This window comes from Hyla sarda, unplaced genomic scaffold, assembly GCF_029499605.1.
Source record: "Hyla sarda isolate aHylSar1 unplaced genomic scaffold, aHylSar1.hap1 scaffold_599, whole genome shotgun sequence".
NCBI classification, from domain to species: Eukaryota; Metazoa; Chordata; class Amphibia; order Anura; family Hylidae; genus Hyla; species Hyla sarda.
This window is the reverse complement of record NW_026610613.1, coordinates 135663-151725: the sequence shown is the minus strand read 5'-3', so window position 1 is coordinate 151725 and position 16063 is coordinate 135663. Positions and strand designations below refer to the sequence as shown.

At 46.2% G+C, this 16063-nt stretch overlaps 7 non-coding genes across 7 annotated transcripts; all 7 read left to right on the top strand.

Annotated features, from left to right (window-relative positions):
• The first annotated feature begins 730 nt into the window (after positions 1-730).
• Positions 731-921, top strand: LOC130340697 (U2 spliceosomal RNA). Its single transcript, XR_008880770.1, has one exon. It is a non-coding gene; the product is annotated as a U2 spliceosomal RNA (small nuclear RNA).
• Positions 922-2995: 2074 nt separating this feature from the next.
• On the top strand, positions 2996-3186 carry LOC130340696 (U2 spliceosomal RNA). The gene has a single exon (XR_008880769.1). It is a non-coding gene; the product is annotated as a U2 spliceosomal RNA (small nuclear RNA).
• Positions 3187-5279: 2093 nt separating this feature from the next.
• Positions 5280-5470, top strand: LOC130340791 (U2 spliceosomal RNA). The gene has a single exon (XR_008880846.1). It is a non-coding gene; the product is annotated as a U2 spliceosomal RNA (small nuclear RNA).
• Positions 5471-7556: 2086 nt separating this feature from the next.
• On the top strand, positions 7557-7747 carry LOC130340790 (U2 spliceosomal RNA). Its single transcript, XR_008880845.1, has one exon. It is a non-coding gene; the product is annotated as a U2 spliceosomal RNA (small nuclear RNA).
• Positions 7748-9837: 2090 nt separating this feature from the next.
• Positions 9838-10028, top strand: LOC130340789 (U2 spliceosomal RNA). Its single transcript, XR_008880844.1, has one exon. It is a non-coding gene; the product is annotated as a U2 spliceosomal RNA (small nuclear RNA).
• A 2078-nt stretch (positions 10029-12106) lies between these two features.
• On the top strand, positions 12107-12297 carry LOC130340788 (U2 spliceosomal RNA). The gene has a single exon (XR_008880843.1). It is a non-coding gene; the product is annotated as a U2 spliceosomal RNA (small nuclear RNA).
• A 2091-nt stretch (positions 12298-14388) lies between these two features.
• Positions 14389-14579, top strand: LOC130340786 (U2 spliceosomal RNA). Its single transcript, XR_008880842.1, has one exon. It is a non-coding gene; the product is annotated as a U2 spliceosomal RNA (small nuclear RNA).
• The last annotated feature ends 1484 nt before the right edge of the window (positions 14580-16063 follow it).

Here is a 16063-nt window from a genome sequence, read left to right as displayed (position 1 = left end):
TTGCTGTGTATGTGACTATGGAGCTGTTTGGTGATGTCGTCTATTATGGCCTTCATAGAAGCAACAGGAGATTGTTGCATCCATCTAGAACCCTCAGAACTACAGTGCTATGATGTCACTCACTTCCACAGGCCTTGCAGAGTGTAAACAACAACAACCCAGCTTTGTTGTGTATGTAACCATAGGGATTTGTGATGTCACCTAGAACCTTCACAGCAGCGACAGCTTTATGAGGAGCATCAGCACTGCTCTGCCTGAGCAGAACCATCACCGCCATAGGTTGTCAAATAACCCGGGTTTAACCCACACAGGTAAGTCCAATGGGGTGCAGGCATGTCCTCTATGCTTACAGCTTCCCGTGGGTGTTGGTTTGATACCGTTTGGGGACAGCCAAGGAGGCATCTGCAGGCAACACAGGTAGGTGTGTGCTTGTGTGTGTGTTTCCTATGCAGATCCTAAGCCCAGTGTCACATGCAAGTAGGAGGAGTAAGAAGGGTTCCTGGCAAATCCGGGTTATGGATTGCATTTAAAAAGGCCCCGTGGGAGTGCAATGGGCCCCTGTCTTGCTGCTTAGCAATAATGGTATGGGTTTAGGTTCTGCTGTGTGTACTGGTGGTTGACTGCCCCCCAGCCCAGAGTGTGCATGGAAAATTGTCTGGCAGCCTCCCTGACAGCAAGCAGTGATAGTGCCCATGAAGGGGACCTTGTTGGGCCCGCCCCTTTCACGGTTATCGCTTCTCGGCCTTTTGGCTAAGATCAAGTGTAGTATCTGTTCTTATCAGTTTAATATCTGATACGTCCCCTATCTGGGGACCATATATTAAATGGATTTTTGAGAACGGGGGCCGATTTCGAAGCTTGCTTCCGTCGCCCTATGCATTGACCCGATATGGCAGTATCTTCGGGTACAGTGCACCACCCCCTTACAGGGTTAAAAAGAAAGATTCCTACTTTCATTGCTACCTGCTTGCTGGCTAGCCAGCTAGCCAGCCCTGTGGGCCTTGCTGCTGCTGCTGCTGCAGCCAAAAAACAAAAGGTGGTGCTGCTGCTGCTTCTGCTTCTGCTTGTGTCTGGCCGCTGTTGGAGCGTCCAGGCACAGGACTTCTGCTGCTGCTGACTAAATGGCCTCCTTAATTGGATCATTTGAGTAGCCAGCACACCTGTGCAGGTAGGGCATGACATGATAGGCAGCTGCCTTGATAGCGGGTGGGTGCTGAATGTTCCTAATTGACAAAATAAGATTAATGCTTATGAAGAAATATAAAATCTCATCCCTTCCCCAATATCGCGCCACACCCCTACCCCTTAATTCCCTGGTTGAACTTGATGGACATATGTCTTTTTTCGACCGTACTAACTATGTAACTATGTAACATAACATGGGGGGGTCTCCTGGCTGTTCACACAGGTGTGTCATTGCTGTACGTTGACCATGCATTGCTTCTGTGGTATTGCAAAGGCAAAGACAAATGCTTCCAGCCATCCATTGCACTAATGGATTGGTCATCAGCTGGCTGTCTATGTCCCGCATCAATATAGACCAAAGTACAGAGGGTTAGGCTATGCTATTGTGCACCTACCTGATGCATCAGAAGGTGCGAGGCCCTTGCTAAATTCTGTGCACAGACTTTGAGATCTATGCTTTAGACTGTATCTAAACCTGCTCCAACATGGACTGACATTCTGGCCTACTTTCAGCCGATGCGACTTGTCTGTCGCTGAACAGTCGCTTTTTATGTATTCAGCACCTATGTATAATGTTGTAAAAATGCTCTAGAAGCTAAAGTCGCAGAAATGTCACACATATTTGGCCTGCAACTTTCTGTGCGACAAATTCAGACAGGAAAAATCAGTATAAATCCTTAGAAAATTATCCCCCAGTGTCTCCATCTGCTGGCGGTATTGAATAAGCATTGCTGCACTGATGGGGTATGCATTAGACGAAAAAAAAGAAGAAAAAGAAGAATAATACGCCCAGAAAAGAGGCGAAAAGGAGAAAAACGTAAAAAAACGTGAAAAAAAAGTAAGAGGAAGAGAAGGGAAAAAAAGGTGGAAATGGGTTTAAAAGTGATTTCGGCGGAGAAATATATATATATATATATATATATATATATATATATACGCGCACACACACACATATATATAAACGTATTCTCCGTTGAGATATTGCAGCCGCTGCTGTGTCCAGGCCCAGGAGCCTTAGCACTGTGCTGTGATGTCACTCAATACCACTGACATCACTAGGTGTAAACAACATCTCTCCTTTGCTGTGTATGTGACTATGGAGCTGTTTGGTGATGTCGTCTATTATGGCCTTCATAGAAGCAACAGGAGATTGTTGCATCCATCTAGAACCCTCAGAACTACAGTGCTATGATGTCACTCACTTCCACAGGCCTTGCAGAGTGTAAACAACAACAACCCAGCTTTGTTGTGTATGTAACCATAGGGATTTGTGATGTCACCTAGAACCTTCACAGCAGCGACAGCTTTATGAGGAGCATCAGCACTGCTCTGCCTGAGCAGAACCATCACCGCCATAGGTTGGTCAAATAACCCGGGTTTAACCCACACAGGTAAGTCCAATGGGGTGCAGGCATGTCCTCTATGCTTACAGCTTCCCGTGGGTGTTGGTTTGATACCGTTTGGGGACAGCCAAGGAGGCATCTGCAGGCAACAAAGGTAGGTGTGTGCTTGTGTGTGTGTTTCCTATGCAGATCCTAAGCCCAGTGTCACATGCAAGTAGGAGGAGTAAGAAGGGTTCCTGGCAAATCCGGGTTATGGATTGCATTTAAAAAGGCCCCGTGGGAGTGCAATGGGCCCCTGTCTTGCTGCTTAGCAATAATGGTATGGGTTTAGGTTCTGCTGTGTGTACTGGTGGTTGACTGCCCCCCAGCCCAGAGTGTGCATGGAAAATTGTCTGGCAGCCTCCCTGACAGCAAGCAGTGATAGTGCTCATGAAGGGGACCTTGTTGGGCCCGCCCCTTTCACGGTTATCGCTTCTCGGCCTTTTGGCTAAGATCAAGTGTAGTATCTGTTCTTATCAGTTTAATATCTGATACGTCCCCTATCTGGGGACCATATATTAAATGGATTTTTGAGAACGGGGGCCGATTTCGAAGCTTGCTTCCGTCGCCCTATGCATTGACCCGATATGGCAGTATCTTCGGGTACAGTGCACCACCCCCTTACAGGGTTAAAAAGAAAGATTCCTACTTTCATTGCTACCTGCTTGCTGGCTAGCCAGCTAGCCAGCCCTGTGGGCCTTGCTGCTGCTGCTGCTGCAGCCAAAAAACAAAAGGTGGTGCTGCTGCTGCTTCTGCTTCTGCTTGTGTCTGGCCGCTGTTGGAGCGTCCAGGCACAGGACTTCTGCTGCTGCTGACTAAATGGCCTCCTTAATTGGATCATTTGAGTAGCCAGCACACCTGTGCAGGTAGGGCATGACATGATAGGCAGCTGCCTTGATAGCGGGTGGGTGCTGAATGTTCCTAATTGACAAAATAAGATTAATGCTTATGAAGAAATATAAAATCTCATCCCTTCCCCAATATCGCGCCACACCCCTACCCCTTAATTCCCTGGTTGAACTTGATGGACATATGTCTTTTTTCGACCGTACTAACTATGTAACTATGTAACATAACATGGGGGGGGGGGGGGGGGGGGGGGTCTCCTGGCTGTTCACACAGGTGTGTCATTGCTGTACATTGACCATGCATTGCTTCTGTGGTATTGCAAAGGCAAAGACAAATGCTTCCAGCCATCCATTGCACTAATGGATTGGTCATCAGCTGGCTGTCTATGTCCCGCATCAATATAGACCAAAGTACAGAGGGTTAGGCTATGCTATTGTGCACCTACCTGATGCATCAGAAGGTGCGAGGCCCTTGCTAAATTCTGTGCACAGACTTTGAGATCTATGCTTTAGACTGTATCTAAACCTGCTCCAACATGGACTGACATTCTGGCCTACTTTCAGCCGATGCGACTTGTCTGTCGCTGAACAGTCGCTTTTTATGTATTCAGCACCTATGTATAATGTTGTAAAAATGCTCTAGAAGCTAAAGTCGCAGAAATGTCACACATATTTGGCCTGCAACTTTCTGTGCGACAAATTCAGACAGGAAAAATCAGTATAAATCCTTAGAAAATTATCCCCCAGTGTCTCCATCTGCTGGCGGTATTGAATAAGCATTGCTGCACTGATGGGGTATGCATTAGACGAAAAAAAAGAAGAAAAAGAAGAAGAATACGCCCAGAAAAGAGGCGAAAAGGAGAAAAACGTAAAAAAACGTGAAAAAAAAGTAAGAGGAAGAGAAGGGAAAAAAAGGTGGAAATGGGTTTAAAAGTGATTTCGGCGGAGAAATATATATATATATATATATATATATATATATATATATATATACGCGCACACACACACATATATATAAACGTATTCTCCGTTGAGATATTGCAGCCGCTGCTGTGTCCAGGCCCAGGAGCCTTAGCACTGTGCTGTGATGTCACTCAATACCACTGACATCACTAGGTGTAAACAACATCTCTCCTTTGCTGTGTATGTGACTATGGAGCTGTTTGGTGATGTCGTCTATTATGGCCTTCATAGAAGCAACAGGAGATTGTTGCATCCATCTAGAACCCTCAGAACTACAGTGCTATGATGTCACTCACTTCCACAGGCCTTGCAGAGTGTAAACAACAACAACCCAGCTTTGTTGTGTATGTAACCATAGGGATTTGTGATGTCACCTAGAACCTTCACAGCAGCGACAGCTTTATGAGGAGCATCAGCACTGCTCTGCCTGAGCAGAACCATCACCGCCATAGGTTGTCAAATAACCCGGGTTTAACCCACACAGGTAAGTCCAATGGGGTGCAGGCATGTCCTCTATGCTTACAGCTTCCCGTGGGTGTTGGTTTGATACCGTTTGGGGACAGCCAAGGAGGCATCTGCAGGCAACAAAGGTAGGTGTGTGCTTGTGTGTGTGTTTCCTATGCAGATCCTAAGCCCAGTGTCACATGCAAGTAGGAGGAGTAAGAAGGGTTCCTGGCAAATCCGGGTTATGGATTGCATTTAAAAAGGCCCCGTGGGAGTGCAATGGGCCCCTGTCTTGCTGTAGCAATAATGGTATGGGTTTAGGTTCTGCTGTGTGTACTGGTGGTTGACTGCCCCCCAGCCCAGAGTGTGCATGGAAAATTGTCTGGCAGCCTCCCTGACAGCAAGCAGTGATAGTGCCCATGAAGGGGACCTTGTTGGGCCCGCCCCTTTCACGGTTATCGCTTCTCGGCCTTTTGGCTAAGATCAAGTGTAGTATCTGTTCTTATCAGTTTAATATCTGATACGTCCCCTATCTGGGGACCATATATTAAATGGATTTTTGAGAACGGGGGCCGATTTCGAAGCTTGCTTCCGTCGCCCTATGCATTGACCCGATATGGCAGTATCTTCGGGTACAGTGCACCACCCCCTTACAGGGTTAAAAAGAAAGATTCCTACTTTCATTGCTACCTGCTTGCTGGCTAGCCAGCTAGCCAGCCCTGTGGGCCTTGCTGCTGCTGCTGCTGCAGCCAAAAAACAAAAGGTGGTGCTGCTGCTGCTTCTGCTTCTGCTTGTGTCTGGCCGCTGTTGGAGCGTCCAGGCACAGGACTTCTGCTGCTGCTGACTAAATGGCCTCCTTAATTGGATCATTTGAGTAGCCAGCACACCTGTGCAGGTAGGGCATGACATGATAGGCAGCTGCCTTGATAGCGGGTGGGTGCTGAATGTTCCTAATTGACAAAATAAGATTAATGCTTATGAAGAAATATAAAATCTCATCCCTTCCCCAATATCGCGCCACACCCCTACCCCTTAATTCCCTGGTTGAACTTGATGGACATATGTCTTTTTTCGACCGTACTAACTATGTAACTATGTAACATAACATGGGGGGGGTCTCCTGGCTGTTCACACAGGTGTGTCATTGCTGTACATTGACCATGCATTGCTTCTGTGGTATTGCAAAGGCAAAGACAAATGCTTCCAGCCATCCATTGCACTAATGGATTGGTCATCAGCTGGCTGTCTATGTCCCGCATCAATATAGACCAAAGTACAGAGGGTTAGGCTATGCTATTGTGCACCTACCTGATGCATCAGAAGGTGCGAGGCCCTTGCTAAATTCTGTGCACAGACTTTGAGATCTATGCTTTAGACTGTATCTAAACCTGCTCCAACATGGACTGACATTCTGGCCTACTTTCAGCCGATGCGACTTGTCTGTCGCTGAACAGTCGCTTTTTATGTATTCAGCACCTATGTATAATGTTGTAAAAATGCTCTAGAAGCTAAAGTCGCAGAAATGTCACACATATTTGGCCTGCAACTTTCTGTGCGACAAATTCAGACAGGAAAAATCAGTATAAATCCTTAGAAAATTATCCCCCAGTGTCTCCATCTGCTGGCGGTATTGAATAAGCATTGCTGCACTGATGGGGTATGCATTAGACGAAAAAAAAGAAGAAAAAGAAGAATAATACGCCCAGAAAAGAGGCGAAAAGGAGAAAAACGTTAAAAAACGTGAAAAAAAAGTAAGAGGAAGAGAAGGGAAAAAAAGGTGGAAATGGGTTTAAAAGTGATTTCGGCGGAGAAATATATATATATATATATATATATATATATATATATATATATATATATACGCGCACACACACACATATATATAAACGTATTCTCAGTTGAGATATTGCAGCCGCTGCTGTGTCCAGGCCCAGGAGCCTTAGCACTGTGCTGTGATGTCACTCAATACCACTGACATCACTAGGTGTAAACAACATCTCTCCTTTGCTGTGTATGTGACTATGGAGCTGTTTGGTGATGTCGTCTATTATGGCCTTCATAGAAGCAACAGGAGATTGTTGCATCCATCTAGAACCCTCAGAACTACAGTGCTATGATGTCACTCACTTCCACAGGCCTTGCAGAGTGTAAACAACAACAACCCAGCTTTGTTGTGTATGTAACCATAGGGATTTGTGATGTCACCTAGAACCTTCACAGCAGCGACAGCTTTATGAGGAGCATCAGCACTGCTCTGCCTGAGCAGAACCATCACCGCCATAGGTTGTCAAATAACCCGGGTTTAACCCACACAGGTAAGTCCAATGGGGTGCAGGCATGTCCTCTATGCTTACAGCTTCCCGTGGGTGTTGGTTTGATACCGTTTGGGGACAGCCAAGGAGGCATCTGCAGGCAACAAAGGTAGGTGTGTGCTTGTGTGTGTGTTTCCTATGCAGATCCTAAGCCCAGTGTCACATGCAAGTAGGAGGAGTAAGAAGGGTTCCTGGCAAATCCGGGTTATGGATTGCATTTAAAAAGGCCCCGTGGGAGTGCAATGGGCCCCTGTCTTGCTGCTTAGCAATAATGGTATGGGTTTAGGTTCTGCTGTGTGTACTGGTGGTTGACTGCCCCCCAGCCCAGAGTGTGCATGGAAAATTGTCTGGCAGCCTCCCTGACAGCAAGCAGTGATAGTGCCCATGAAGGGGACCTTGTTGGGCCCGCCCCTTTCACGGTTATCGCTTCTCGGCCTTTTGGCTAAGATCAAGTGTAGTATCTGTTCTTATCAGTTTAATATCTGATACGTCCCCTATCTGGGGACCATATATTAAATGGATTTTTGAGAACGGGGGCCGATTTCGAAGCTTGCTTCCGTCGCCCTATGCATTGACCCGATATGGCAGTATCTTCGGGTACAGTGCACCACCCCCTTACAGGGTTAAAAAGAAAGATTCCTACTTTCATTGCTACCTGCTTGCTGGCTAGCCAGCTAGCCAGCCCTGTGGGCCTTGCTGCTGCTGCTGCTGCAGCCAAAAAACAAAAGGTGGTGCTGCTGCTGCTTCTGCTTCTGCTTGTGTCTGGCCGCTGTTGGAGCGTCCAGGCACAGGACTTCTGCTGCTGCTGACTAAATGGCCTCCTTAATTGGATCATTTGAGTAGCCAGCACACCTGTGCAGGTAGGGCATGACATGATAGACAGCTGCCTTGATAGCGGGTGGGTGCTGAATGTTCCTAATTGACAAAATAAGATTAATGCTTATGAAGAAATATAAAATCTCATCCCTTCCCCAATATCGCGCCACACCCCTACCCCTTAATTCCCTGGTTGAACTTGATGGACATATGTCTTTTTTCGACCGTACTAACTATGTAACTATGTAACATAACATGGGGGGGGGGGGGGTCTCCTGGCTGTTCACACAGGTGTGTCATTGCTGTACATTGACCATGCATTGCTTCTGTGGTATTGCAAAGGCAAAGACAAATGCTTCCAGCCATCCATTGCACTAATGGATTGGTCATCAGCTGGCTGTCTATGTCCCGCATCAATATAGACCAAAGTACAGAGGGTTAGGCTATGCTATTGTGCACCTACCTGATGCATCAGAAGGTGCGAGGCCCTTGCTAAATTCTGTGCACAGACTTTGAGATCTATGCTTTAGACTGTATCTAAACCTGCTCCAACATGGACTGACATTCTGGCCTACTTTCAGCCGATGCGACTTGTCTGTCGCTGAACAGTCGCTTTTTATGTATTCAGCACCTATGTATAATGTTGTAAAAATGCTCTAGAAGCTAAAGTCGCAGAAATGTCACACATATTTGGCCTGCAACTTTCTGTGCGACAAATTCAGACAGGAAAAATCAGTATAAATCCTTAGAAAATTATCCCCCAGTGTCTCCATCTGCTGGCGGTATTGAATAAGCATTGCTGCACTGATGGGGTATGCATTAGACGAAAAAAAAGAAGAAAAAGAAGAATAATACGCCCAGAAAAGAGGCGAAAAGGAGAAAAACGTAAAAAAACGTGAAAAAAAAGTAAGAGGAAGAGAAGGGAAAAAAAGGTGGAAATGGGTTTAAAAGTGATTTCGGCGGAGAAATATATATATATATATATATATATATATATATATATATATATATATACGCGCACACACACACATATATATAAACGTATTCTCCGTTGAGATATTGCAGCCGCTGCTGTGTCCAGGCCCAGGAGCCTTAGCACTGTGCTGTGATGTCACTCAATACCACTGACATCACTAGGTGTAAACAACATCTCTCCTTTGCTGTGTATGTGACTATGGAGCTGTTTGGTGATGTCGTCTATTATGGCCTTCATAGAAGCAACAGGAGATTGTTGCATCCATCTAGAACCCTCAGAACTACAGTGCTATGATGTCACTCACTTCCACAGGCCTTGCAGAGTGTAAACAACAACAACCCAGCTTTATTGTGTATGTAACCATAGGGATTTGTGATGTCACCTAGAACCTTCACAGCAGCGACAGCTTTATGAGGAGCATCAGCACTGCTCTGCCTGAGCAGAACCATCACCGCCATAGGTTGTCAAATAACCCGGGTTTAACCCACACAGGTAAGTCCAATGGGGTGCAGGCATGTCCTCTATGCTTACAGCTTCCCGTGGGTGTTGGTTTGATACCGTTTGGGGACAGCCAAGGAGGCATCTGCAGGCAACAAAGGTAGGTGTGTGCTTGTGTGTGTGTTTCCTATGCAGATCCTAAGCCCAGTGTCACATGCAAGTAGGAGGAGTAAGAAGGGTTCCTGGCAAATCCGGGTTATGGATTGCATTTAAAAAGGCCCCGTGGGAGTGCAATGGGCCCCTGTCTTGCTGCTTAGCAATAATGGTATGGGTTTAGGTTCTGCTGTGTGTACTGGTGGTTGACTGCCCCCCAGCCCAGAGTGTGCATGGAAAATTGTCTGGCAGCCTCCCTGACAGCAAGCAGTGATAGTGCCCATGAAGGGGACCTTGTTGGGCCCGCCCCTTTCACGGTTATCGCTTCTCGGCCTTTTGGCTAAGATCAAGTGTAGTATCTGTTCTTATCAGTTTAATATCTGATACGTCCCCTATCTGGGGACCATATATTAAATGGATTTTTGAGAACGGGGGCCGATTTCGAAGCTTGCTTCCGTCGCCCTATGCATTGACCCGATATGGCAGTATCTTCGGGTACAGTGCACCACCCCCTTACAGGGTTAAAAAGAAAGATTCCTACTTTCATTGCTACCTGCTTGCTGGCTAGCCAGCTAGCCAGCCCTGTGGGCCTTGCTGCTGCTGCTGCTGCAGCCAAAAAACAAAAGGTGGTGCTGCTGCTGCTTCTGCTTCTGCTTGTGTCTGGCCGCTGTTGGAGCGTCCAGGCACAGGACTTCTGCTGCTGCTGACTAAATGGCCTCCTTAATTGGATCATTTGAGTAGCCAGCACACCTGTGCAGGTAGGGCATGACATGATAGGCAGCTGCCTTGATAGCGGGTGGGTGCTGAATGTTCCTAATTGACAAAATAAGATTAATGCTTATGAAGAAATATAAAATCTCATCCCTTCCCCAATATCGCGCCACACCCCTACCCCTTAATTCCCTGGTTGAACTTGATGGACATATGTCTTTTTTCGACCGTACTAACTATGTAACTATGTAACATAACATGGGGGGGGGGGGGGGGGGTCTCCTGGCTGTTCACACAGGTGTGTCATTGCTGTACATTGACCATGCATTGCTTCTGTGGTATTGCAAAGGCAAAGACAAATGCTTCCCCAGCCATCCATTGCACTAATGGATTGGTCATCAGCTGGCTGTCTATGTCCCGCATCAATATAGACCAAAGTACAGAGGGTTAGGCTATGCTATTGTGCACCTACCTGATGCATCAGAAGGTGCGAGGCCCTTGCTAAATTCTGTGCACAGACTTTGAGATCTATGCTTTAGACTGTATCTAAACCTGCTCCAACATGGACTGACATTCTGGCCTACTTTCAGCCGATGCGACTTGTCTGTCGCTGAACAGTCGCTTTTTATGTATTCAGCACCTATGTATAATGTTGTAAAAATGCTCTAGAAGCTAAAGTCGCAGAAATGTCACACATATTTGGCCTGCAACTTTCTGTGCGACAAATTCAGACAGGAAAAATCAGTATAAATCCTTAGAAAATTATCCCCCAGTGTCTCCATCTGCTGGCGGTATTGAATAAGCATTGCTGCACTGATGGGGTATGCATTAGACGAAAAAAAAGAAGAAAAAGAAGAATAATACGCCCAGAAAAGAGGCGAAAAGGAGAAAAACGTAAAAAAACGTGAAAAAAAAGTAAGAGGAAGAGAAGGGAAAAAAAGGTGGAAATGGGTTTAAAAGTGATTTCGGCGGAGAAATATATATATATATATATATATATATATACGCGCACACACACACATATATATAAACGTATTCTCCGTTGAGATATTGCAGCCGCTGCTGTGTCCAGGCCCAGGAGCCTTAGCACTGTGCTGTGATGTCACTCAATACCACTGACATCACTAGGTGTAAACAACATCTCTCCTTTGCTGTGTATGTGACTATGGAGCTGTTTGGTGATGTCGTCTATTATGGCCTTCATAGAAGCAACAGGAGATTGTTGCATCCATCTAGAACCCTCAGAACTACAGTGCTATGATGTCACTCACTTCCACAGGCCTTGCAGAGTGTAAACAACAACAACCCAGCTTTGTTGTGTATGTAACCATAGGGATTTGTGATGTCACCTAGAACCTTCACAGCAGCGACAGCTTTATGAGGAGCATCAGCACTGCTCTGCCTGAGCAGAACCATCACCGCCATAGGTTGTCAAATAACCCGGGTTTAACCCACACAGGTAAGTCCAATGGGGTGCAGGCATGTCCTCTATGCTTACAGCTTCCCGTGGGTGTTGGTTTGATACCGTTTGGGGACAGCCAAGGAGGCATCTGCAGGCAACAAAGGTAGGTGTGTGCTTGTGTGTGTGTTTCCTATGCAGATCCTAAGCCCAGTGTCACATGCAAGTAGGAGGAGTAAGAAGGGTTCCTGGCAAATCCGGGTTATGGATTGCATTTAAAAAGGCCCCGTGGGAGTGCAATGGGCCCCTGTCTTGCTGCTTAGCAATAATGGTATGGGTTTAGGTTCTGCTGTGTGTACTGGTGGTTGACTGCCCCCCAGCCCAGAGTGTGCATGGAAAATTGTCTGGCAGCCTCCCTGACAGCAAGCAGTGATAGTGCCCATGAAGGGGACCTTGTTGGGCCCGCCCCTTTCACGGTTATCGCTTCTCGGCCTTTTGGCTAAGATCAAGTGTAGTATCTGTTCTTATCAGTTTAATATCTGATACGTCCCCTATCTGGGGACCATATATTAAATGGATTTTTGAGAACGGGGGCCGATTTCGAAGCTTGCTTCCGTCGCCCTATGCATTGACCCGATATGGCAGTATCTTCGGGTACAGTGCACCACCCCCTTACAGGGTTAAAAAGAAAGATTCCTACTTTCATTGCTACCTGCTTGCTGGCTAGCCAGCTAGCCAGCCCTGTGGGCCTTGCTGCTGCTGCTGCTGCAGCCAAAAAACAAAAGGTGGTGCTGCTGCTGCTTCTGCTTCTGCTTGTGTCTGGCCGCTGTTGGAGCGTCCAGGCACAGGACTTCTGCTGCTGCTGACTAAATGGCCTCCTTAATTGGATCATTTGAGTAGCCAGCACACCTGTGCAGGTAGGGCATGACATGATAGGCAGCTGCCTTGATAGCGGGTGGGTGCTGAATGTTCCTAATTGACAAAATAAGATTAATGCTTATGAAGAAATATAAAATCTCATCCCTTCCCCAATATCGCGCCACACCCCTACCCCTTAATTCCCTGGTTGAACTTGATGGACATATGTCTTTTTTCGACCGTACTAACTATGTAACTATGTAACATAACATGGGGGGGGGGGGGGGGGGGTCTCCTGGCTGTTCACACAGGTGTGTCATTGCTGTACATTGACCATGCATTGCTTCTGTGGTATTGCAAAGGCAAAGACAAATGCTTCCAGCCATCCATTGCACTAATGGATTGGTCATCAGCTGGCTGTCTATGTCCCGCATCAATATAGACCAAAGTACAGAGGGTTAGGCTATGCTATTGTGCACCTACCTGATGCATCAGAAGGTGCGAGGCCCTTGCTAAATTCTGTGCACAGACTTTGAGATCTATGCTTTAGACTGTATCTAAACCTGCTCCAACATGGACTGACATTCTGGCCTACTTTCAGCCGATGCGACTTGTCTGTCGCTGAACAGTCGCTTTTTATGTATTCAGCACCTATGTATAATGTTGTAAAAATGCTCTAGAAGCTAAAGTCGCAGAAATGTCACACATATTTGGCCTGCAACTTTCTGTGCGACAAATTCAGACAGGAAAAATCAGTATAAATCCTTAGAAAATTATCCCCCAGTGTCTCCATCTGCTGGCGGTATTGAATAAGCATTGCTGCACTGATGGGGTATGCATTAGACGAAAAAAAAGAAGAAAAAGAAGAATAATACGCCCAGAAAAGAGGCGAAAAGGAGAAAAACGTAAAAAAACGTGAAAAAAAAGTAAGAGGAAGAGAAGGGAAAAAAAGGTGGAAATGGGTTTAAAAGTGATTTCGGCGGAGAAATATATATATATATATATATATATATATATATATATATATATACGCGCACACACACACATATATATAAACGTATTCTCCGTTGAGATATTGCAGCCGCTGCTGTGTCCAGGCCCAGGAGCCTTAGCACTGTGCTGTGATGTCACTCAATACCACTGACATCACTAGGTGTAAACAACATCTCTCCTTTGCTGTGTATGTGACTATGGAGCTGTTTGGTGATGTCGTCTATTATGGCCTTCATAGAAGCAACAGGAGATTGTTGCATCCATCTAGAACCCTCAGAACTACAGTGCTATGATGTCACTCACTTCCACAGGCCTTGCAGAGTGTAAACAACAACAACCCAGCTTTGTTGTGTATGTAACCATAGGGATTTGTGATGTCACCTAGAACCTTCACAGCAGCGACAGCTTTATGAGGAGCATCAGCACTGCTCTGCCTGAGCAGAACCATCACCGCCATAGGTTGTCAAATAACCCGGGTTTAACCCACACAGGTAAGTCCAATGGGGTGCAGGCATGTCCTCTATGCTTACAGCTTCCCGTGGGTGTTGGTTTGATACCGTTTGGGGACAGCCAAGGAGGCATCTGCAGGCAACAAAGGTAGGTGTGTGCTTGTGTGTGTGTTTCCTATGCAGATCCTAAGCCCAGTGTCACATGCAAGTAGGAGGAGTAAGAAGGGTTCCTGGCAAATCCGGGTTATGGATTGCATTTAAAAAGGCCCCGTGGGAGTGCAATGGGCCCCTGTCTTGCTGCTTAGCAATAATGGTATGGGTTTAGGTTCTGCTGTGTGTACTGGTGGTTGACTGCCCCCCAGCCCAGAGTGTGCATGGAAAATTGTCTGGCAGCCTCCCTGACAGCAAGCAGTGATAGTGCCCATGAAGGGGACCTTGTTGGGCCCGCCCCTTTCACGGTTATCGCTTCTCGGCCTTTTGGCTAAGATCAAGTGTAGTATCTGTTCTTATCAGTTTAATATCTGATACGTCCCCTATCTGGGGACCATATATTAAATGGATTTTTGAGAACGGGGGCCGATTTCGAAGCTTGCTTCCGTCGCCCTATGCATTGACCCGATATGGCAGTATCTTCGGGTACAGTGCACCACCCCCTTACAGGGTTAAAAAGAAAGATTCCTACTTTCATTGCTACCTGCTTGCTGGCTAGCCAGCTAGCCAGCCCTGTGGGCCTTGCTGCTGCTGCTGCTGCAGCCAAAAAACAAAAGGTGGTGCTGCTGCTGCTTCTGCTTCTGCTTGTGTCTGGCCGCTGTTGGACGTCCAGGCACAGGACTTCTGCTGCTGCTGACTAAATGGCCTCCTTAATTGGATCATTTGAGTAGCCAGCACACCTGTGCAGGTAGGGCATGACATGATAGGCAGCTGCCTTGATAGCGGGTGGGTGCTGAATGTTCCTAATTGACAAAATAAGATTAATGCTTATGAAGAAATATAAAATCTCATCCCTTCCCCAATATCGCGCCACACCCCTACCCCTTAATTCCCTGGTTGAACTTGATGGACATATGTCTTTTTTCGACCGTACTAACTATGTAACTATGTAACATAACATGGGGGGGGGGGGGGGGGTCTCCTGGCTGTTCACACAGGTGTGTCATTGCTGTACATTGACCATGCATTGCTTCTGTGGTATTGCAAAGGCAAAGACAAATGCTTCCAGCCATCCATTGCACTAATGGATTGGTCATCAGCTGGCTGTCTATGTCCCGCATCAATATAGACCAAAGTACAGAGGGTTAGGCTATGCTATTGTGCACCTACCTGATGCATCAGAAGGTGCGAGGCCCTTGCTAAATTCTGTGCACAGACTTTGAGATCTATGCTTTAGACTGTATCTAAACCTGCTCCAACATGGACTGACATTCTGGCCTACTTTCAGCCGATGCGACTTGTCTGTCGCTGAACAGTCGCTTTTTATGTATTCAGCACCTATGTATAATGTTGTAAAAATGCTCTAGAAGCTAAAGTCGCAGAAATGTCACACATATTTGGCCTGCAACTTTCTGTGCGACAAATTCAGACAGGAAAAATCAGTATAAATCCTTAGAAAATTATCCCCCAGTGTCTCCATCTGCTGGCGGTATTGAATAAGCATTGCTGCACTGATGGGGTATGCATTAGACGAAAAAAAAGAAGAAAAAGAAGAATAATACGCCCAGAAAAGAGGCGAAAAGGAGAAAAACGTAAAAAAACGTGAAAAAAAAGTAAGAGGAAGAGAAGGGAAAAAAAGGTGGAAATGGGTTTAAAAGTGATTTCGGCGGAGAAATATATATATATATATATATATATATATATATATATATATATACGCGCACACACACACATATATATAAACGTATTCTCCGTTGAGATATTGCAGCCGCTGCTGTGTCCAGGCCCAGGAGCCTTAGCACTGTGCTGTGATGTCACTCAATACCACTGACATCACTAGGTGTAAACAACATCTCTCCTTTGCTGTGTATGTGACTATGGAGCTGTTTGGTGATGTCGTCTATTATGGCCTTCATAGAAGCAACAGGAGATTGTTGCATCCATCTAGAACCCTCAGAACTACAGTGCTATGATGTCACTCACTTC